At 48.6% G+C, this 24,735-nt stretch overlaps 1 long non-coding RNA gene across 1 annotated transcript in view; it reads right to left on the bottom strand.

The window, feature by feature from the left end:
- LOC148220114 (uncharacterized) overlaps positions 1-24,735 on the bottom strand; it is a 643,144-nt gene that overhangs the window by 337,007 nt on the left and 281,402 nt on the right. Inside the window, exon 2 of the long non-coding RNA XR_015798850.1 lies at positions 7,296-7,375. This is a non-coding gene — a long non-coding RNA (uncharacterized LOC148220114). The remainder of the gene's footprint in view (positions 1-7,295; positions 7,376-24,735) is intronic.

The following is a 24,735-nucleotide window of genomic DNA, read 5'->3' as shown; positions in this document are numbered from 1 at the left end:
AAAATAGCCTCCTGGACTCTGGCGCACAAGATGGTGCCGGCTACGTGGCGTGGCCGGTCCCTTGTGCTCTGGCTCCTTTTTCTTCCCAGAATCCCTTCCTCATTGATCCGTACCCTCCTCCGACTGTGGCTCCGCCCCCTACACCGTGTCCCAAACCCTTTCTGTTCCCGCCTCCTTCCCCGAGTCCTGCCCCTGTCTCCTCCCACGGGAGGGGTGTTCCTCCTCCCCAGGCTCCTCCACCTCTTCCTACTAAAACTCCTCCTCTTACTCCACCTCCAGAGAGGCAGCCCCCGAGCTCAACAGGTCCCGCCCATCACCATGAATGTTGCCAGTGTTCTGGCTCCTCCTCCGTAAGCGGTCCTGCCCCTCCGCTTCTGACTTCTGATTCCCACACAGGACTGGCGGTTGGTGTCGGTGAAGCCCACATCACCAGGGTTGTTCGCCGGACTTGACTGCACATATGTCGTGCTTGGGGATAGAAAGTGTACCCCTCCGGAGATTGAAATTGTGCCGCAGACGCAGCTTTTGTGTCCAGACCGTTTCACTCTCCTGGCACAGTGCATCCAGCCACCATACTTCCTGCCAAAGGAACAACTAGTAGCGCAGGCGATTCCGGTGCCCAACACCATCGTGGCGAAACCGGCTAATCCCTGCATCTATTGGGCGGAAGTCATTGGTGAGGATAAACCAATCATTGGATGCGGACTCCATCGGGGTGAAGACTACTTTTACCTCGACAGACTCTTCGATACAGGAGCAGATGTGACAATTATACCAACCGAGAATTGGCCGTCACATTGGGAGTTGCAACCCGTGGCTGGCAGAATACAAAGAGTCAGGTGGGCCCAATTGGCTCGGCAGTCAAAAAGCGTAATTAAAATTGAGGGACCTGAAGGGCAGGTGGCTAATGTCCGCCCTTTTGTTATGGAGTATAAAGCTCCCCTGTGGGGCAGAGATGCCATGTTGCAATGGGGTGTTCGTATTGACATCCCGAAAACCCCGCGGGATTTTCCTTCGCAGTCACTGTGGAGCGCCCTGTCCAGAAACTGAATTGGCTATCTGATGAACCAGTATGGATAGATCAGTGGTCGCTTAATAAACAGAAATTGCAGGCGCTCAACGAAATCGTGGAGGAGCAGTTAGCCAAAGGTAACATGGAGCCAACCTGGAGCCCTTGGAATTCTCCGATCTACATCATCAAAAAGCCGGGGAAGGACAAGTGGCGGCTCCTTCACCACCTTCGTGAAATAAATAAAAAGAGAGAAGACATGGGGTCTCTGCAACCAGGTATGCCCTTACCCTCAATGCTGCCGCAAAATTGGAATCTGGCAGTCCTAGCTATCAAGGATTGTTTTTTCCACATTCCCCTCGACCCCGAGGATGCACCACGGTTTGCCTTCTCGGTTCCATCCATCAACCGGGAAGCCCCAATGAGGCGCTTCCATTGGCGAGTACTGCCTCAGGGCATGAAGAACAGCCCCATTATCTGTCAATAGTACGTGGCCTCATTGATGTCTCCTGTCCGTGCCAAGACAGGGGAGGCCGTCATCCTGCACTATATGGATGATGTGCTAATTTGTGCCCCCACGGACAACATACTGCAGTATGTCCTTGACCTTGTCATCGAGGTTTTGATCTCTGCAGGGTTTGAGCTCCAGAAGGAGAAAGTTCAGAGGATGCCCCCGTGGAAGTATCTTGGGCTCCAAATTACCAGCAGGACTATTGTCCCACAGAAATTGGCAATTAACACCAAGCCAAAAACCCTTGCGGATTTCCACCAGCTGTGTGGGTCATTGAATTGGGTCAGACCCTGGCTAGGATTGACCACCCAGGACCTAGCTCCCCTTTTCAATTTATTGAAAGGGGGAGATGAGTTACTTCCTCCTAGGGTGCTGACCCCAGATGCGAGGGCAGCTCTGGAAAAGGTAGAGAAGGCGATGGGGACGAGACAAGCCCATCGCTACCTGCCGAATCTGCAATTTGAGTTTATTATCCTGGGACAGCTGCCGCACCTCCACGGCCTCATTTACCAGTGGGACCAGGACCAGAGGGACCCCCTCTTGATTATAGAGTGGGTGTTCCTCAGTCATTAGAGGTCCAAAAGTATCACCAGGCCACAGGAGCTGATGGCGCAGCTGATCAGGAAGTCCAGGGCCCGTTTGGGAGAGCTGGCGGGTTGCGATTTTGCGTTCATCCGAGTACCACTTGCCTTCTCATCAGGCAAGCTGACTAAGGAGGTTTTGGAGCATTTGCTCCAGGAGAATGAGACTCTTCTCTTTGCCCTTGATAGCTACACAGGACAAACATCTGTCCACCACCAAAGTCATAAATTATTTAATTCAAATTTCAATCTGGTCCCAAAAGAAAAATTGAGCCGGGTGCAGCTCAAAGCTCTAACTGTTTTTACAGAGGCATCTGGGGCTTCGTACAAGTCAGTCATGACTTGGAAGAACCCCCAGACTCAGCAGTGGGAGGCAGATGTTAAGGTTGTTGAGGGTTCCCCTCAAATTGCTGAGTTAGATGCAGTCGTTAGAGCTTTCGAGAGGTTCTCAGAGCCACTTAATTTGGTTACAGATTCGGCCTATGTGGTGGGTGTGGTGTCAAGGGCAGAGAACATTGTTTTGAAAGAAGTCTCTAATCCGAACCTCCACGGTCTGCTCTCTAAGCTGATATATGCTGTCTCCCACCGAGAGCATCCGTACTTCGTGATGCACGTAAGATCGCACACAGACCTGCCAGGATTTCTCTCCGAGGGTAACCAGAGAGAGGACACCCTGGCCGCACCAGCTGATATGGCCAGGATTCCTGATATTTACCAACAGGCAAAGCTGAGCCATCAGAAATTCCATCAGAATGCGCCTGGCTTGGTATGGCAATTCCAACTAAGCCGTGACCAGGCCAAGGACATTGTGGCCACATGTCCCCAGTGCCAGAAGCTTGGGGTGCCAACCCTGAGCCCTGGCGTCAATCCGAGAGGCCTGGAGAGCTGTGAGTTATGGCAGATTGATGTCATCCACGTTCCGCAGTTCGGCAGGTTGAATTATGTGCATGTGAGTGTGGACACCTTTTCCGGGTAGTCTTCGCTTCTGCCCACACAGGGGAGAAGGCCAAGGACGTACAGAAACACCTTGTACAGGCCTTCTCTGTGTTGGGGATCCCAAGGGAATTGAAATCGGACAATGGCCCAGCGTATGCTTCCACGGCCTTCCGGGAGTTCCTGTAGAGGTGTGGAATCAAACATAAGACTGGCATCCCGTTATTCCCCCGCAGGTCAGGGCATGGTTGAGCCCTCCCACCAAACACTCAAACGGGTCCTGGAGCAGCAACAGGGCGATACTCAATTCGATACACCTCACACTAAATTGCATAAAGCCCTTTTTACCATCAACTTTCTTAACTGCTCCTTCGAAGTGCTGAGTCCTCCCATTGTGAGGCACTTCACGAACTCTTCATCATTACGGTTGAGAAAACACCCTCCCGTGATGGTGAAGAACCCGGAGACCGGTAAAACGGAGGGCCCACATGAGTTAGTCACCTGGGGTCGTGGGTACGCTTGCGTATCCATGCCCTTTGGTTTGAGGTGCGTCCCTCAAAGGTGTGTCGGTCCCTGTACTGCCAGTCAGGGACATCTGTCAGGGCCAACCTCCGGAGATGTCAAATATGCAGCGCTTCGTCGTCGCCGGCGCCCCTCCCTGGGACACCAAGGGTCCCCCAGAGGGCGGGACAGCCCCTTCTCCAAGTTGTTTCCTCCCCCTGAAGTTCAGGACCTATTTGAGTAACCCATTCCCTTTTCCTGTTCTGTTTTAGTCAGCCACCCGGAGCCCCAGGATGTGGTATGCCCTTGTCATCTGGGCGTGCCTCTGCCAGTCTTCGGTGGAGTGGATAGTCCTGCAGCCGAGGAAGAATGTGTGGGTCACCCTGGCCCAGGCCATGCAGCAGGACCATCTCTGCTTATCAACTGCAGCAACAGGGAATCCACTTTCAACCTGCCTGGTGGGGATCCCATTTCAGCCCGACGAATATCCCAAGACAATAATCAACATGCGGGATGATTTTAACCCCCGGCGGTGGCACCCCTCCTATGCCTCCTATCCTATGACCAACCCCCTCTGGGTGTGGCGGGAGTGGTCTAAAGACCTTCCCAAAGCACCCGAGGAACCTCAGGAATTAGAGTTACTTGGTTCAGCCCCATCCCCTTTTTGTGTTCAGAATCATTATAGATGGTCCAACCTCGAATCATACCTAAACGTTATCCAACCCAACCTTGACTATAGAGCTGCAGCGTGGTGCAACGCCACCTCCCAGATTGAGGGGACCCCTGTAGACCAACCTCGTCAGCTCGGTAAGGGGGTCTTCTTAATCTGTGGCGACCAGGAGTGGGCAGGCATCACCTCTCGCCTGATAGGAGGGCTCTGCACCCTTGGACGACTGACCCTGTTTTCGCCTAACCGTACCCAAATTTCGAATTGGAAATCTAAAAACACAAAATCGGCAATCCAAAAGAGAGAAGCTCATAATTTGGTTGAAAATTGCAATGCAGATGTTTTTCATCGGTCTAAGTCCAAAAGAGTTGCTGTCTCCATCTTTTTACTGTGGGTGGCAGGGGCTAAAGCCCTAGGTGAATTGGGCAGCCTAGAGTGCTGGGTAGCGAAACAGGCAAACCTTACGTCAGCGGCCTTAAGCGACCTCCTAGCAGATGAGGAAATTACCAGGCAGGCGACCCTACAAAATCGGGAAGCAATAGATTTCCTGTTGCTTGCACATGGCCACGGCTGCGAGGACTTCAAAGGCCTCTGCTGTCTCAACTTGTCATCTCGGAGAAGCAGTGTCCACTCCAAGATACAGCAAATACAAGGTCTTGTCTCAAACATCAAGGAGGAATCCGAAGACTGGCTGAGAAACATCTTTAAAGGCTGGGGACATCTGGGTTGGCTGGCTTCAGTTGTCAAAACTATTATTTCTATTGTCCTTGTTATTATTTTCGTTTGTATTGCATTCCCATTATTAAAACCTTAGTTGTCCGCAGCATCTCCCCATCACCCCAAGTTAACTGCGCAGAGGTGGGGCCTATCCTGGATTGGGATCTCGAAGATCCCCCAAATGGTGAAGACATGAAAGCAGTTGAGAAAGAGAAGGATGGGCTCACCTCTGGCGAGGACGTTGAAAATGACACTTCTGTTTAAAAAGAAAGGGGGAGATATAGTGTTGCGTTGTTTAATGTTAATTTTCCTTCTGTGTTGATGGTTGGTCTCAGTTTCGTTCCCCTAAGTTAAGTACATAATGGTTTTTCCCTTTCCCGCCTTTGCCCTAGTCTGTCATCATAAACCCCTCCCCTTTATCTGGAACCTTCCCTGTCCCTCACCCTAAACCCCGCCCCACTGGATGTCAATCCTTTGTAGCCCCTCCCTTTGTTCTAGAAGTTTCTGTGACAAGCATTCCTTTTTGTGTTTATGTTTGGTTAAATTGTATGTATCCCCACCCTCGGTTTGCCTTATTGGCTCAATATACCCCTTTCCCCGCCTTCTGTACCTCCTCCCGTTAACTGTTATTGGCCAGAGTTCTGTGCCCTCCCCTTGCTCCGCCCCCGTACTTAAGCCAGTGTAGAACCCCTCAAACTGCCTTTTGCGGTTCCCTCTCCCAACCTCCTGACCTGTTACCTCTTCCTTCAATAAATCTGTTCCCCCAGAACCGTAAAAAGTCTCTCCTGCGCCTCTTTGTCCCTCCCTGACGACTAGCCCAGGCGTAGCTGTTGCTACACCTCTTCTGCGGCTCCCAGAATGGTGCCGGGGAGGGGCCACTCACCGACGCAGGCTTCCCGGAGCTAGCCGGTAGCCCAGGTGAGGTGGGCAGTAGGGGGAAGAAACGTCATACATCCACGGACTCCATTTCTTCTTCAAACCTACGTTTTAGTTTCTCAGTCATCTGAAGCATATTGGTGTGCACAACATCAGCATCTTCTGCTGTGCAAATGTTCATATCCATCAGGGTCATCTGAAGGAAAAGAAGAACAAATAATTGACATGCACAGAAGAAATACTGTGTGGCTTTCAGAGAGCCTGGCTAAACGTAGTGTTTCTTTTCTTGTGATGAACAGAGATAGATTCAGCCTCCTACATGCCATGATATATTAGTAAACAATACCATCTGGTTGGACAAAAAGGGAGAAATTGAGGCAGAGGTGGAATTTCTTTCCCAAGATAAGACAGATTTAGCACAAGGGCTGAGGCTCCTTGCATCTTCCACATTCACGTAGGACAGCACTCCCTTCATTACTCGCATTTGTTACGGCTTTTCCACATTTTAAGTACAAATACCAACTACTAATGTGAAACCAAACGGATGGCTTAATTTTTGAACAGAGTAAGGCGGAGGTTAAAAAGGAATTCCACTTGTTATCTCAATGTTTGGTGCATCCGCAGATGCATTTTACTCAAATGACACATTGGACCACGGCTATCACAGCCAAAAGCTGTGGCACTCAACTTGCACATCTGCCCTTTCTCCTCACATTTGCCCTCGACCAGCTCATACTGGATGCTCATTTTCTTCACGCACTCCACATTAGGGCTGTGTGAATGCTATGGAACAGACCACAGTCAATATTCCCATCTTTCATAGTGCAGTGTGACATGGAAACATGACAGAGGCCATGTGCTGAATCTCAGCACACGGAACAGATCCCAGCAGTGCCTACAGACCTTTGCCTACAGACACCAGACACTACCAGCCAAAGAAATCAAGACATTTACATACACAGCTCTTTATCATTATGCTTCAAAGTAGCAAGGTACTTACAATCACTACCAACTTCTTTACTACCATACAGGCTACAAACATCCCAACAGGATGTGCTCTGGAGCAAGAGAAGGCAGACACAGAGAGGGAAGGCATGCTGCAAGGACGCAGAGAAAGGAAGTATCTCCAATACTTCCCCTCTTCTTCTCATACTTCCCCTCTTCTTCTCCAAGAGTTAAAAAGGAGTATTTTTGTATGATTGAGAAGGGATCCATGTCAAAATTAACTTTTGATTTCCCCCAGATTCATTCTAACCAAGCCAGTTCCTGCTAGATCTCACCATGCACAGGTGTTTGTACTGGCCAAAGGAAAGCCATGCCACAGGCAGCTTCTTCGGCTCTTACTGCCACCTCCAAGCAACTGAGAAGGTATGTGGGAACACACGGAACAAAGAATAGAGCAAACATGCACTCTCAAAGGAATTGTCTGCCTCATCGTTCCCCGGGAGAAAAGAAAATATTGCTTGAATTCCAGACTGTTCTCAGGATTTCCTAACCTACCTAGACTTTTGTTTCAATTCTCCAGAGTTCTGCACCATTCGTTTCCATCAGATTTGGCACGTGTTGGAGGCAACAAGGTGCTATGAAAGTAGGAAACAAGAGTCAGGTATCCTAAAATACAAACCAGTCAGTACTTCAAATATAAAATTATGAATCCGAATATCCATACTACTGGGCTTTCTTTTATTTACAGCCATCTTGGCAATGAAAATAAACCTGAGATTGTTGTTGTTCAAGGCCAACTGTTTACTGCCCGATAAGGAACTAACTGTCATCTACCTTGTTCCTACATCCACCGTAAAAAACCTCCCTGTAAAGATCGTAATGCATTGCACCCACACCAATGTGTCTTGTGTCCAGGATGGATATTCAAACGCAGCAACGTTAGATTTCTATCCAGACTCCTCTCTTAATTTATTACGCAAATAAAATCCCACGCCATGGAGAAAAAATGCCTTGACAAAAGCACCACCTTCTAGGTCTCCACCCATCTTTGCCCACTTCTACTATGTGTCAATATTTACTTCTCCATTGCTCCATTTTTACAGCCTGATCTCCACCTCTTAAGTGTAGCTGGGGCACTGAAAATCAAGAATGCATTTTCTCCATTCAAAAGAGCCAAACAGAAATAGATGTAGTCCCTGCCTTACTGCTGCATTTTGCAATCACACAATGACAGGAAACAAAGTGCATTTTGTAGCCAAGTCCTTCATTACCTCCAGCAACAATTGTTTTCCTTTATGCTATAACCTCTTTTGCCATACCCGATACATTGCAAAACCTTCAGTCTCTGTTCACTGAGTACCATCTGCTCCTTTACCAACTTTTCCATTTCCATATTCACAGTTGGGGGATTCTGTATTTCTTCACTTGCCATAAATTCTCTGCAGGATGGAAAGTAGATATGTAGAATGGAATCACATGATATATGTGATATCATATGTGTTATCACGTTGAAAGAAAAAATGATCAAGTATTACTTTGATAGAAACCAAAAGTGAACACTAGCCACTTTGTGTTGCTCACTGTCCAAAAGAAGACTGCCAAATTTCTGACCTGAAACTCTGAACTACACACTTCTTTTGCATGAGCTTCCAGTCCTTGACTCTCCCTTGCCATTTCAGTTGATGCCATTTTTCTTTCTCAAGCTCTGATTTCATTCGATTCAAGAGTAGCTTGGCAGTTGCCCTCTCATTATCCAGCAGCGCTCTCTTTACATTCTGAGTATTAAAAAATAAAACCAGAAGTAGAAGCAGTATACGACATGCAAAAACAAACAAAAATTGTCTCTTCTACAGAAAATGAGGGGAGAAAAGAACACAAATGATAACCAATACCCTGCCAAGTAGAAATTTCTTCTATATTTCAATGATTGATACTCAAAGTGTCCTGGGTGCTTGCACTGGAAGCAGATGATGTGCTGCAGCTGCTCTGGTGACATTGGTTGCTTCTTGGATTCTGGTGTTACAGCTGCCATGGCTTTTGGGCGTGCCAGTCCTGGATTTCTCTCCTGTCCACTGAGCAGTTCTGCTTTCCTGGTGCAGGCTTCTATCATCTGTGCTAAGCTAGGTGCTGGCTCTAGGGGAAGGCCAAGAATAACCCTACGGCAGGTTTCATTAGCATTCCTCTGAGCCATCTCTTTAATTAATTCAGCTTGTACCCCTGGATCAGACACCTGTCTTTCCACTTGCGCACGAAGGCGGTCCACAAACTGTAAGAAATTCTCAGAAGCAAACTGTTTAATGTTAACATAACTGCCTTTAGTATCTACTGTTGGTAATGGATTAAAAGCCTTTTCTGCAACATTGCATATTTTATCCAGGACAGACTTGGATAGTACTCTGGTTTGGCTTTCAGGGCAATGCCAATCCTTTTCCCCACATAGGTGTTCATATGTTATGTCATTATTATCAGCATCTTTTGCATCATCTGAGCTTTTTAAAAGCTCTAGTAAAAGCACTTTCAAAGATCTTTTCCACAGGCTTTCCCATAGATCATATTCTGAAGGAGTTAACAGACATAGGAAAAGCTCTTTGATATCATATGGAACCAGTTCGTTTGAGTTAAAGGTGTTTCTCATCATGCCTTTAAAGATTTCACTATTTCTACCAAATTCTCTCTGTACTTTACAAATTTCCTTTTTTATCTTGATAGGACAAAGGTTGATAACTTCTTCTACCATTCCTCTTAACAAGATAAACTACAGGAACAACTGATGGTATATACTCTTTTTCCTTGTGTTGACTTTCAGGGCTGGGCATCCCCCCCCCACCCGGACCGGGAGGCTGCCCACCCCCCCCCCCCCCACCACGGGGACACCATCCGTTCCGCAGGGGCTGTGAGCTGATCCCTCCCCACCCCCACCGGCACTGAACTCAGCAGGGGCACCACTGCCCTCCCCCACCCCGCAGCAGCTTGGAGGGAAGGAATGTGAAACCGGAGCGGGGGAGGGTGGTGGGATCCAGGGTTGCAACACCTGTGGGCGGGGTCGCTGGGTGCCGTGCAGGGCTGGGTCTTGGAGGGGGGAAGGGGCAGTGGAGCCGAGGGCAGGGATGGGTTATGGGAGGGGACAGGCTTAGGGGCAGGGACCGGAGGGTGAAGGGGGTTGCGGCATGAAGGAGGAGACACGTGGCTGCCACCATATGGGACCCCCCCTAAGGGATGTATCGCATGGCCAGAGCTATCTGGGACCCCGACACCTTCAGGTGTAGCCACATGGCCGCTGCCCAGAGGGGAAGGGAACAAGGAAGGAGTGCTGACAATTTTCGAAAAATTATCAGAACTGGGATACCGGGGAGGACCCAGGAGCTCAGAGCAGCCACGGCAGTGCTGCGAGCCCTGCACCCCCCAGGGAGACCCGTGGGTCCCCTCCAGGTCCGGGTTATAGGGTTTTGGGGAAAGGGAAGGTGAGTCTGAACCGTTTTGCTGCTGCTGTCTGTTGTTTTCTGTCTGAATTAAAAGTTTCTGAATTTGTAAAAACTTCGGGAGGATTACAGAAGCTGTTTTATCTCCATTTTCCACTTTTAAAATTAATAAGTCCCCTATTTCATCCCAAAATGAAATCGAATTTATATTTTGCAATTCAAGGTCAGATTTTTCAACAGACAGACAGCTGGCAAAACGGGCTAACTTTTTCTTAGATATTAAAACATTTCCTGAACTTAATATCTCCCTGAGTTGGTTTCTTATACTCTTTTGTAAGGCAGATTGCTGTAAGCCTATGATGTTTAGCAATTTGCCACTATATCTACCCCACTACAGTTAAAAACACAGGAAGAGAGTTAGTTGTTAAAACGTGCCAGGTACACTACGGTTTTCAGGCTTTACCGGATGCCGACCCGATGTTAATTTCGCCGTTTCTGTCGGTAAAACCCACGTGGTGCCTGCGCCGCTATAGGGACCGACCCCGCCGCAAAAACCCACAGAAACCACAAAAAACCGCAAAAAAACCTCCGTGCCACCGCTTTGAAACCGATCAAAGCTTCCTGCCTGCTGCCGCGCCTGGGTGACTGCGTCCAGCCCCCACCAGTCCGCACTCCACAGCACGTGGTCACTGGCACCACGAGCCGTCGTTCAGGCCGCGCACACGCCCGTGCGTGTCTCTCCTTGAGAGCGGTGCCACACCAGCAAAATCCCACCGGATGAGACCCCCACGCGGAGCTCCAGGAACCCACCCGCCGTGAAAGAAGGCTTCCACTCACCTTTTTTTTTCTTGCAGGCAGGAGTGTCTGAGTAACTGTAGTGGGTCTACGTCCAGAACCGACCTGCCTGGGCTTCTGACAGGCTCCCGGTTCGTCCTTAAAAGTCTTCGAACTGCACAAAATGCAGCTAAAAGAAATTGAAGCTAGTTTATCAGCTCCAAGGCTTCTTGAATCCCGAAAATAGGAGTCACAGCTGAAGATGGGGTGCTCTGTAGAGACCATTCACGTAGGGAGCCAACTGAGGCTTTTTCTCGGCCCTAAAATGGGGTTCTTCGCCCTTCCTCCGGTCTAGCTCAGGTGTTAGGGTGATGGCTTCCGGGGCCCTTACCTCATGGACGTAAATGAGATAACAAAAGAGGGTCTTTTCCCGGATGAAGTGAGAGGGTTTATTTCTCGTAGGTAGCGAGGAAAAGAGGGAGCAAGAGAAAAAGAGGGAAAAAGAGACAGAGGACAGGGGGCACAGATCTTTTCTAGGGTCTGCAAAGAGTGGAGGGGAAAAACTGGATCCCAGCCAGCCCTGTATGGCCAGGAGGGGAGAGGGACCAAGCTACAGGGCATAGCAGGGGTCACGGAATGTACCATTTACAATGCATCTAGGAAATGCAACAGTCTTTCCTACCTGCTCCATCAGGGGCACATTAGAAGAGCAGTATGGACCTGAGGGGCAGATGCACATACCTTCACAGACTTTGCAGTGGGACTGTGGCTAGAGCTGGAGGTTTGATATTCTTCCTGATAATTTGAGCCGTTTAGACAAAGCCAGAGGTAACAGACCAAGTGAAAATACAATGCCAGGTTGTAGAAAGAGAATGTTACCTATCTGAACACCTACCTAAATTCCCCATCATTCTCTTTGTTTAGGAGACCAAGCCAATGTCCGTGTAAATGAAAACAAGTGTGAATATTGATTTTTCTTGAATCAAGACTCAGCTTTCTGTCCAAGTCAAAGGCAAATAAACCAGAAAGGCTCCGCTGAGCACAGTGCAGAACTAACATGGAAGACAGTAATTTGACCTCTTATGCAAGCAGTGTTGGAATGGTTCCCCATCCAAAAGGAAGGATGTCAAATGCTTCTTTGGAAATATTTTAACTTCTGTGCATTTCTTTCTTTGTAATGTACTAATCTCTAACAAGCCAGGACGCGATTGTGTTCAGAAGAAACAGATCAATGGTAACATTTAGCCTAAAGGTTTTATGAGATTGATCAGGAAGTTCGATTTAGATTTAAAGGCACTGTAGTCATATTTAATTTTGTTTCTCTCCGTACTTGAGTCTCTTAAATAGGGACCTTCAATTGGACAGGAACGGGACACTGAAGCAAATTGTAATGGATGACGTAATGGCTTACCCAGACGCATTTTGTGGGAATTGATTTCTTCTAGGTATCCATCAGCCAGCATTTTAGTATGAAGGAAATCTTGAAACAGGTAAAACAAAAATTCCCGTTAGTTTAAAACCTGACTGCTACATTAATTTTTCACTTTTGAGAAAATTTTCATGACCTTTAAAATTCAGACTATATCAAGTATTGTTATAGCCATTGAAGAAAGTGCTTTTGATAGAGATAGGAGAGGGAAACCAAAACATTTCTCAGAGCCACACTTTGAACTCTGTCCTTGTTACAAACGGCACTTGAGCAAATTAATTTGCCTTTGGAACAGAAAACGACAAGGTAACAGGCTTATCATTACGGATTTGCGTGTTCCAGGTTCTTTAGATAGTAAGTGATCTATTCAAGATGACTTACTGAAATAGATCCATTTTGAGAAGGGATATGGATTTCTTAGAAGAAAGCAAATCCCTATGTTAAAAGGGTGTGGTAGGTGTTTTTTGTTGTTGTTTTGCTTCTAGAACTTGCAAGGCACAATCAACTTCATAGTTCGAGATCCAAATAAGACCACGATATTCCAAACAGGTGTTTCATTTTGGTTGTTTTTCAATCTGTATATCTTTGGATTGTACCAGTAGAACTGTGCTTGAACTGGAAAGAAGTAGCGGAGGTTTCAGAAGTGGAACATACGGTGGAACAGGAAGCTGAGAGCATTGTGCAAGGAGAGGAATGAGGGGAAAATGGTAAGAGTTTCCTGAGTCGGAAGGGACCCCTAGGGATCATCAAAGTCCAACTCCTGGCCCTGCACAGACACTCCAACGGTCCCACCCTCTGCATCCCTGAGAGCATTGGCCAAACGCTCCTGGATCTCTGGCAGCCTTGGGGCTGTGCCCATTGCCTGGAGAACCTATTCAGTGCCTGACCAGTCTCTGAGGAAAAAAAGCCTTTCCCTGATAGCCAGCCTAATCGTCCCCTGACACAGCTCCTGGCATTCCGTTGGCTCCTGTCCCTGGTTGCAGAGAGCACAGAGCAAAGCTGTCCCTGTGCTGCCCGTGAGAGGAGCTGAGAGGTCCCAAGTGAGGTGTGAGCTCTGTGTCCTCTCTGCGGCTGAACCAAATGCCCTCAGCAACTCTTTGTATGGCTTCCCCTCCAGTCTCTTCACTATCTCTGTGTCCCTCCTTTGGACATTTCTCCAATAGCCTGAGGTCTTTCTGACGTTGTGGCATCCAAAATTGCCCCCAGGGCTTGAAGAGAGAGCAGTCCCTGCCCACAGCAGAGCAGGACAATCACCTCTCTAGAGCCAGCGGTTCCACAAGATAGGGACAGTTGTCAAAAATCAGCTGGAGAAACAAATCTAACAGAGAAACAGGTGATCTAGGCACAGGAAATGGAAGAATCAGAGGAAGAAGAAGATGAGGAGAGGATTCCTTGTAAAAGTGAAGAAAATGAGCATGCAGAACAGGGACTAAGCATTATGCATGTAAGTGAGCGAGACTCCAAGTCAGTCATAGAATTTAATAGGAGAAAAGATAAAAAATAAAATACATGCAATGATATAAATGAAAAACCACCAACAAAGTCAGAAATACAACCTGACACCCTGTCAGTCAGCGTGTTGTAAGCAGTTCCTATAAATGGTGGCTGCAGTCCTCCAGGATGACAGATGTGGTTAAGTTGAAGCAGTGCTCCTGTAGAAGGTGCAGTTTTCCTCCAAAGATCCAGCGATGATGTGGAAAAAGGTTCAACTTTCCTCTGGGATCCAGTGGAAAGGACTGCCTTGGTGTTCCAAATCTGTTTTTATCTAGGTAGGAAATGTTTGGCTCCTCGCACTGGCTGGAGCATCTCCCAATGGGATGATGTAATCTTATCAGTCACACAATAGGACTTAATGGCCCATTAACAGAATATATCTTCCGGATGAAGGATGGGTTGTGAAAAGATAACCATGACCATCCCCCTGATCTTATCAGATGGCAGATCAGCAGGGGATATCTCCCACAGAGATAAGAATCACCACCCCTCCCACATTTTAACAGATGGTGATAGAATACACATTTTTGCATTGTACCCCAGAACATAATCCACCCCTTATTCTATTACCATCTACATGAGACCCAAACCAATACCCTGTTAGAGATATATAATACAAAATGAAACCTTACATACAGTTCTCACTAAAAATTAGGTCTCCTTGCTGTACACAAAGGGTTTCCCCATCTTTCTGCATTACCCACCAAGTGCAACCAGGTCCTTGAGCAAAAACAATCCCACGGATCGGTTTGCCTTTGCCTGTGGTGGGATTAATCCAAACAGTCTTTCCTAAAATACCTTTCATGTGTGCCACAGGGACCTTGTTTCCATCCACTGTGTGCAGGGGTTCAGAGTGGGCAGGACGGGCTCGATTGATGGACCCTCGGGTGTTAACCATCCAGGTGGCTTTGGCCAAGTTCATTTCCCAATTTCTGAAGGTTCTACCACCTGGTGCTTTCAAAGTAGTCTTAAGGAGTCCATTAGTCCGTTCAACTTTCCCGACAGCTGGCGCGTGGTAAGGGATATGATATATCCATTCAATACCATGTTCTTTGGCCCAGCTGTTGATAAGGCTATTCTTGAAATGGGTTCCGTTGTCTGATTCAATTCTCTCAGGGGTACCATGCCTCCAAAGGACGTGTTTTTCTAGGCCCAAGATGGTGTTCCAGGCCGTGGAATGAGGCACAGGGTAGGTTTCTAACCATCCTGTAGTTGCTTCCACCATGCTCAGTACGTAGCACTTGCCCTGGTGGGTTTGGGGAAGGGTGATGTAGTCAATTTGCCAGGCTTCCCCATACCTGTACTTTGACCATCGTCCACCGTACCACAGAGGCTTCACCCGCTTGGCCTGTTTGATTGCGACACAGGTCTCGCAGTCGTGGATGACCTGTGAGATGCTGTCCATGGTAAGGTCCACCCCTCGGTCACGGGCCCATGGGTATGTTGCATCTCTCCCCTGATGACCAGAGGTATCATGGGCCCAAAGAGCTAGGAATGCTTCTGCCTTGTGCTGCCAGTCTAGATCCACCTGTGATACTTTCACTTTGGCAGCTCTGTCCACCTGCTCGTTGTTGTGATGTTCTTCATTAGCCCAGCTTTTGGGTACATGTGCATCCACGTGTTGAACCTTTATGGTCAATTTCTCTACTCGGGCAGCAATGTCCTGCCAAATCTCAGCTGCCCAGATGGGTTTCCCTCTGCGCTGCCAGTTGGCCTTTTTCCAGCCATCCAGCCATCCCCACAGAGCATTAGCTACCATCCATGAGTCAGTGTAGAGATAAAGCCTTGGCCACTTCTCTAGTTCAGCAATATCCAAAGCCAACGGGACGGCTTTTAGCTCTGCGACCTGACTCGATCCACCTTGTCCCTCGGTAGCTTGTGCAACTTGTCTTGTGGGGCTCCATACTGCAGCTTTCAATTTCCGGTTAGTGCCTACAATTTGGCAGGAACCATCAGTGAAGAGGGCATATCGTCTTTCAGTCGCCAGTAGCTCATTATATGGTGGGGCTTCCTCAGCACGTGCCACTTGCTCCTCTTCTTCTTCAGAAGACAATCCAAAAGTCTCACCTTCAGGCCAGTTTGTAATTATTTCCAGAATCCCAGGGCAATTTGGATTCCCAGTACATCAGCCGAGGATATCTCCCACAGAGATAAGGATCACCACCCGTCCCACATTTTAAGAGATGGTGATAGAATACATATTTTTGCATTGTAGCCCAGGACAGCAGTGAATTTGTAGAATGTGGGGAGTCCCAGTTGAATTTTAGGGGGAATTTGTGGAATTTTAGTGATCTCAGGTGAATTTTGGGGGGAATTTGGTGAATTTTAGGGTATACATGAGAATTTTAAGGTTCTCAGGTGAGTTTTGGGGATGCCAGGTGGATTTTGGGGTGAATTCTGTCAATTTTGGGGTATTCAGGTGAGCATTTGGGAGTCGTGGGAGAATTTTGGGATGAATTTGGGGGGATGCAGGTGGATTCTCCCGGGAATTTTGGTGATTTTTGGAGTCCCAGATGGGTCTTCGAGTGAATTTGCTGTATTTGGGGTATCTGGGTGGGTTTTTAGGGGGATTGGAGACATTTTGGGGTGAATTTGGGAGGTGTTGGGGGGACCGGGTCTTGGGGGTGATTTGAGGGATTTTGGGGTTGCAGGTGGGATTTTGGGGTGAAGCCCTGGGATTTGGTGGTCCCCCGGGAATTTTGGGGTGAATTTGTGGAATTCTGGGAGTTGCCAGGTGAGTGCTCAGCATCCCAGGGGGGACCTCGGGGTGAATTTTGGGGATTTTGGGTTTCCCAGGTGAATTTATGAGGTGAAAAGGTTCAAAAAGGGTTTTTTGAAAACAAGTTAAAGCCAGAAGGTTATTGAAAATTAATAGATGTGATGCAAGTAGGTAATATGCAGACAATACACAGCGAGACAAATCATGGGAAAAATACAGTGGTAACACATGAGTGTGTGAGGATGGGATCAGTATAGCTAAGGCTCAGTTGAAGTTGAATTTGGAAAAGCATGCCAAAAATAAGAATAATAAAGGCACCTACAGGTATTTCAGTGGGAAAAGGGAGATGGAAAGAAACTTATCACTCCTCCCCTCACCCCCCCCACCCCCATAACCCAGACAGGACTAGTGACAACAGACAAGGAGAAGGCTGAGGTACTCAATAAGTTTTGCTCTCAATTTTTACTGCCAGTCACTATTTCCACATCTCTCAGGTTATTGGACTGGTGGACTTGATTCTAAGCCATAGTAGCAGGCCAGCTTTCAGACCACTTGAGGAACCTGAGCATGCAAGACCATGGGACCCACCCAGTGGCATGTCAGGGCCCTGAGAGAACTGGCAGCTGTAGTTGCTAAGGTGCTTCCTCCATCATATTTGAGAAATCAAGGCAACCAGCTGAAGTCTCCAGACACTGTGTTGTATTGACTCCAATACTCTTGGTCTTTTTTGTAAATCTTAGAGCTCTGAGTCAATTTCTGCAGAGGATTCACAATGCAGTTTCAAAAATGGAATCTTTGTTATTGGTCCTCATGTTTATCTTGGATATTTCCATTTTCTGCACTCTTATATTTCCAAAACATTTGTAATGACTGAAAGGAAAGCTGAGACGAGGCATTATGCTCTTTCCAGTGATATAAATGGACCAGTGTTCTTTTCTGACAAATATATTTTTGCTGTGTCTAAGCACATGTGCATACCTGTGTTTGATTTATGTGTCCAGGTTTTGGCAATGGGGCAGCCACAGGGCTGTCCTGTGACAATGGCCCAGGTGCTGCCCTGTCCCACTTTCTTCCAACTGGCTCCACTTCAGGATGTCCTCCCTGCTGAGACAAGAGGCTGGGACAGCATCTTTAGAAATGTGACTTTCTGGGGTTTTTTTTTGTTTTGTTTTGTTTTGTTATTTTTAAAATTACTAAAAACCTTCACCCTGATTTTTTGATGTGTTGGTTTGGGTTTTTTTTTTCAGTTTTTGGTGGGGTTTTTTGTGGGTTTTTTTGTGGCTTTTTTTGTCCCTTTGGGGATAATTGTTTGGGTTTTTTTGTGTGTTTGTTTGGTCTGCTTTTTTTTGTTTGTTTGTTTGTTTTTTTATTACGGTTTTGTAGAGTTTTTTAAGGAAAGTGATTGGAAAACTGAATAGTCCTCCACTATAGTCTCCTGGATTCACCAGAGACTCTTCCTAGGCATCTCCCTGATCCTTTTTGCAATGAGTCTCTGTCTTGGTTTGAAAGATAGGTGTGGTCTAAGGAAAGGCAAGACCCCCCTTCCTGAGATGCAGAATGCAACACCCTCCCTTTTAATTATTTTAGGTCCAAATCAGAGGGCTTCAGGCAGGAGATGTGGGGATAAGGGTAACAGTTCTTCACTGATATCTAACAAGGCAGGGAAACAACAACAGCTATAAAAACTGACAACAGAACAGAACAGTATAGCTCAGCTCCAGTCCCTTTTGGCCTCAGGCCTTCTCCCTGTGCTCAGTTACCGGTGCTGTAGGCAGGACAGGTTCCGCGCAGTCTAAGAGGGCTGGGCTGATGGTGGCAGACCAGGGGTTAGCGGGATGGGAAAGTGACTCCCCGTCACGGTGTCGGTTGTGGTGCTCAGCAGAGTGTCCGGTGGTAGTAGGGTAAGGTGGGAGAGCACCAGAGCCATGTCCAACGGCAGGGAGTGTGGATCTCAGTCCTGGGATGGCAGGGGAGATGCCAGACCGGAGCCCGGGCTGTCCTCCCACTCCAGGAGCCAAGCGAGAGAGAGTCCCCCGCTCCAGACCCCCTGACCCACCTTTCCTTTTCTCGTTTCCCCCCCTCCTCCCTGCACCCACCTCCCTGCGAGAGAACATTACCTTAAGGTGTAGCCACTTAGCATAACAATGGGAGAAATTCCACTGAAAGAAAAGGGAAGCATTCAACCCCCAACATTATCCACCCCTGAATTTCTCCCATACTAATATGCTATATCAAATTAAACCTTTGCATTATATATACATACATGCAGTTAGAGACATAGGCACAGTACTATAGGTATTTCACCCTAAAACAAGGTCTCCTTGGGGATGCATCTGGTCTCCCCACTATTTGCATCACCCACCAGCTGCAACCTGGTCCCTGAGCGAATACAAGTCCATGGATGGAATTGTCTTTGCTGGAGGCAGGATTCACCCAAACAGTTTTTCCTAGCATACCTCTCATGTGTACCACTGGAACCTTATCTCCATCTGATATTCCCAAGGGCTCAGACTGGGCAGGGCCTGCTCGGTTAGTGGAACCTCGGGTGCTCACTAACCATGTGGCCTTTTGTAGATTAATCTCCCAGTTCTTCAAAGTTCCCCCACCCAGTGCCTTCAAGGTGGTTTTAAGCAGGCCATTGAACGTTTCAACTTTCCCTGCAGCTGGTGCATGGTAGGGGATATGGTACACCCACTCAATGCCGTGTTCTCTAGCCCAGGTGTGTATAAGGCTGTTGTTGAAATGAGTCCCATTGTCTGACTCAATTCTCTCAGGGGTACCATGCCTCCCAAGAACTTGTTTTTTCCCGGCCCAAGATGGTGTACCAAGCAGTGGCATGAGGCACAGGGTAGGTCTCTAACCATCCAGTGGTGGCTTCCACCATGGTCAGTACATAGCGCTTGCCCTGGCGAGTTTGAGGCAGTGTCATGTAGTCAATCTGCCAGGCCTCTCCATACTTATATTTGGCCCATCGCCCCCCAAACCAGAGGGCCTTCACCCGCTTGGCCTTCTTGATGGCAGCACACGTCTCACAGTCATGGATAACTTGAGAAATACTGTCCATGGTTAGATCCACCCCTTGGTCTCGTGCCCACTTATAGGTGGCATCTCTGCCCTGATGACCTGAGGCATCATGGGCCCATCGAGTCAGGAACAACTCTCCCTTGTGCTGCCAATCTAAATCTATCTTCGACACCTCTATCTGTGCAGCCTCATCTACCTGCTCATTGTGTCGGTGTTCCTCATTAGAATGACTCTTGGGGACATGGGCATCTACGTGACGGACTTTCACAGGCAGCTTCTCTACCCGGGTGGCAGTGTCTTTCCATTCATCGGCAGCCCAAATTGGTTTTCCCCTACGTTGCCAGTTAGCCTTTTTCCACCTTTCCAGCCAACCCCACAGAGCATTGGCTACCATCCATGAATCAGTGTAAAGGTAGAGGTGTGGCCACTTCTCTCTTTCAGCAATGTCCAGGGCCAGCTGAACAGCTTTGAGTTCAGCAAGTTGACTCGATCCACCTTCTCCTTCGGTAGCTTGTGCAACCTGTCGTGTGGGGCTCCATACGGCTGCTTTCCACTTCCGGTTCATCCCCACGATGCGGCAGGAACCATCAGTGAAAAGAGCATAGCATGTTTCATCTGCTGGCAGTTGGTTATATGGTGGGGCTTCTTCGGCCCGGGTCACTTGTTCCTGTTCCTCTTCGTCAGCAAGACCAAAGTCTTCCCCTTTCGGACAGTTGGCAATTATCTCCAAAATCCCAGGGCGATTCGGGTTTCCAATACGGGCACGTTGTGTGATGAGGGCAATCCATTTGCTCCATGTGGCGTCAGTGGCATGGTGGGTTGAGGGAACCTTTCCTTTAAACATCCACCCCAGCACTGGTAGTCGGGGTGCCAGGAGGAGTTGTGTTTCCGTGCCAACCACCTCTGAGGCAGCTTGAACCCCTTTATAGTCGTCCAAGATCTCCCTCTCCGTTGGAGTATAGTTGGCCTCGGACCCTCTGTAGCTTCGACTCCAGAATCCCAGTGGTCGGCCTCGTGTCTCACCAGGCACCTTCTGCCACAGGCTCCAGGACAGACCATGGTTCCCAGCTGCAGAGTAGAGAACGTTCTTCACATCTGGTCCCGTCCTGACTGGGCCAAGGGCTACTGCATGAGCGATCAGCTGCTTGATCTGGGCAAAGGCTTGCTGCTGCTCAGGGCCCCAGTGGAAATCGTTCTTCTTGCGGGTGACCAGGTAAGGAGGGCTCACAATCTGGCTGTACTCAGGAATGTGCATTCTCCAAAAGCCTATGGCACCTACGAAGGCTTGTGTTTCCTTCTTGCTGGTTGGTGGAGACATTGCAGTGATCTTATTGATGACCTCACCGGGAATCTGGGGCCGTCCATCTTGCCACTTTACTCCCAGGAACTGGATCTCTTGGGCAGGCCCTTTGACTTTGCTCTTTTGAATGGCGAAGCCGGCTCCCAGCAGAATCTCAGCGATCGTTTCGCCTTTCTGAAATAACTCCATTGTCGTGTCCCCCCACACAATGATGTCATCAATGTACTGCAGATGTTCTGGAGATCCACCCCTCTCCAGTGTAGCCTGGATCAGTCCATGACAGATGGTGGGGCTGTGTTTCCACCCCTGAGGCAGTCGGTTCCAAGTGTATTGCACACCCCTCCAGGTGAAAGCAAACTGAGGCCTGCACTCTACTGCCAGAGGAATGGACAAAAACGCATTGGAGATGTCAGTGGTGGCGTACCACTTGGCTGCCTTGGACTCCATCTCGTACTGGAGTTCCAGCATGTCCGGCACAGCAGCGCTCAGTGGTGGAGTCATTTCATTCAGTGCAAGATATTCCACGGTTAATCTCCATTCTCCTTCAGATTTACGCACAGGCCAGATGCGGCTGTTGAAGGGTGAGTGGGTTTTACTGACCCCCCCTTGGGTCTCCAGCTCACGGATCATCTTGTGGATGGGGATCACGGCATCTCGATTCGTCTGGTACTGCCGGCGGTGCACTGTTGAGGTAGCAATTGGCACCTGTTGCTCTTTCACCCTGCGGAATCCCACTGCAGATGGGTTTTCTGATAGCCCAGGCAGGGTGTTCAACTGCTTAATGCCCTCTGCCGCCACAGCAGCTATTCCAAAAGCCCACCTGAGTCCTTTTGGGTCTTTGTAATAGCCGCTCCTGAAGAAGTCTATGCCTAGGATACATGGTGCCTCTGGGCCAGTCACAATTGGATGTTTCTGCCACTCTTTCCCAGTGAGGCTCACCTCAGCCTCCAGCAAAGTCAATTCCTGAGATCCCCCTGTAACCCCGGCAATTGAAACAGGTTCCTCCCCGACATGTCCCGATGGTATTAATGTACACTGTGAACCAGTGTCAACCAATGCACCGTGTTCCTGTGGCTGTGATGTGCCAGGCCATGGGATCCACACCGTCCAAAAGATCCGGTTTTCCCGTGCCTCTCCCTGGCTAGAGGCAGGGCCCCTCTAGCCCTGGTTATTATTTCTCTCCTGGGCATACATAGTGGAGGTTCCTTCAAGGGGATCTGACAGATCATCTTCCCTTCTGTAATACCCTGCACATTGGTCATGGGAGGCTGAGGCTATCTTCACTTTAGTGGAGTTCCCTCTGTTAGTGTTCCCCTCCCTGAGTTGGCGCACCCGTGCTGCCAGGACAGAAGTGGGTTTCCCATCCCACCTTCTCATGTCTTCCCCGTGGTCACGTAGAAAAAACCACAGGTCAGCACGTGGGGTGTACCCTCTCTCCCTAGCTGGGGGGCGTTGGGCTCTACTTTTGAGGTCCATGACTCGCACTGGTGCTGCACTGATCTTCCTCACCTCTTCCCTTATCTCCTTTATCTCCTCCCTAAACTCCTCTCTGAGGTCCTTAACCACAGCAGAGACATGAGCCTGCATTGGGCCAGCCATCATACTCTGAAAATTCCTGAGCCTGTTGGCAACAGAACCCACTGTCACTTGGTTGGTATCAGCATTAATCATTGCAATAAAGGAGGTATATTGAGATGGGCCCAGGTTTTCCAGATTCCACAACCTCTGCCCTGTGCACCTGACCTTGTCAAGGTCATTGTCATGCTGTCCATCCCTCCCAAAGAGCACCTCCAGTACTGCCACTTGTCTCAGCTGTTGGATCCCTTCCTCAAGGGTATTCCAACGCGTTCTCTGGTGGTGCTCCTGCATTCTCTCCCTGTGGACAAATCTCTCTCTCACACTCATTAAAAGTCGCTCCCAGAGGGAAAGGAGACCAGTCTCCCTTACAAATACTTGGTCCACACCTGAGTCCTGGGTCAAGGCTCCCAAATTCCTTGCCTCAGTACCATCCATTTGCACAGCTGTGCCCATAAGGTCCCAGACCCGCAGTAACCAGATTGTAAAAGGCTCACGGCCCCGTCGTACAATGTCTTTACTCAGGTTACGGAGGCTCTCGTATGACAGGGACTCGGTGATAATCTCAACTTCTGGCTCCCTTGCTGGTTGTGAGGGGCCCCCTTCCTGACCCTTATTATTTGGGTGCCTTGTTTTCATCTTAGACTTCCTAGTTTCCACAGGGGCAACTGCTGCTGCTGAGTGCTTTTGCAGTTCAGCTGGAACCTGGACAGATGTTACATCTGTGGGTCCCACTGCTGCACCATCAGAGTCTCCCTCTTTAAGGTAGGGGGAGAGTTTCTCACCAGCTGGGGAGAGGTACTCCTTCAGCATCTGGCCCATCTCATCTATCTCCTTCGCTAGCATTCTGGGTGGTTCCTTTCCAACGTGGGCTGTGGGGCAGGGTCAAATGCTGGGTTAATATCCCTAGTCTCTGGAAGAGGGTCAGGCTCTGGGGTAACATCCCTAATCTGGTAAAAAGGATCAGCCTCTGGAGCAACATCCCTAGTCCCTGCGGTAGGTATCAGGGTCGTTATCCAAGTGAATCTCCCCTTATCTCTGAATGTTAGATAGAACAGGTTTAACAGGGATATAAGCAACACTAGCCACAGTATAATGTCATTAGCATTTAAAGCGGATTGGAACCCCTTGAAGACTGGTGGGGTGAACCTCAAAAACCATGTGATGGGTTTGGAGAAGATATCACCTGCTGCCACTTCCTCACAGTAAGTACCATTATTGAAGTAGCCCCAGAAACACACACTTAGAGTGCGATAGCTCTGAATCCATGTGGCCATCTTCCAGAGAAAATTAAAAATCCATGAATTCCTCAGCTGATCAACCCACAAAATGAACCGGATAATAGCCACAGTAACCTTAGTTATGAGACTCATGTTTAAAAAAGAGCTTGCAAATGGGAGAGATATAGCAGTGACCACATGGAAGCCAATCCAGGGTAAGCTGGACAGCATGGTGTCACCTCCCACAAGCTTGGGTAATTCAAGAACTGTTATGCCCTTTTCTACCCCTCTCTCAATGTCCTCAGGGAGTGCCTCACCTTCTGGACGCCAAAATCTGTCTTGGTTTGAAAGACAGGTATGGTCTAAGGAAAGGCAAGAGCCCCTTTCCTGCGATGCAGAGTGCAACCCCCTTCCCTTTTAATTATTTTAGTTTTAAATCAGACGCCTTCAGGCAGGAGATGTGGGGATAAGGGTAACAGTTCTTTACTGATCTCTAACAAGGCAGAAAACAACAACAGCTATAAAAATTGACAACAGAACAGAACAGTGTAACTCACTTCCAGTCCCTTTTGGCCGCAGGCCGTCTCCCTGTACTCAGTTACCGGTGCTGTGTGGGCAGGGCAGGTCCCGCGCAGTTGAAGAGGGCTGCAGCCCAGGGGTGAGAGGGATGGGGAAAGTGACTCCCCCCTCACGGTGTCGGCCATGGTTCTCAGCAGAGTGTTCGGAGGCAGTAGGGTGAGGTGGGAGAGCAGCAGAGCGATGTTCAAAGGCAGGGAGCATGGATCTCAGCGCTGGGGTGGCAGGGGAGATGCCAGATAGGTGCACGAGGCATCGTCTCCCTACACGGGCCAAACGAGAGAGTTTTCCATCCCACCTTTCCTTTTTCCCATTTCACCCCCCCCTCCCTCCACACACCTCCCTGGGAGAGAACATTACCTAAAGATGTAGCCAATTAGCATAACAATGGGAGAAATTCCACAGAAAGAAAATAGACGCATTCAACCCGTACAATGGAGTACACCACAGCGAAGGTGTGAGGAA

This window comes from Sturnus vulgaris, chromosome W, assembly GCF_052056855.1.
Source record: "Sturnus vulgaris isolate bStuVul1 chromosome W, bStuVul1.hap1, whole genome shotgun sequence".
Classification (NCBI taxonomy): Eukaryota; Metazoa; Chordata; class Aves; order Passeriformes; family Sturnidae; genus Sturnus; species Sturnus vulgaris.
The sequence above is the reverse complement of the archived record's forward strand: the minus strand, read 5'-3'. Positions and strand labels throughout refer to the sequence as shown.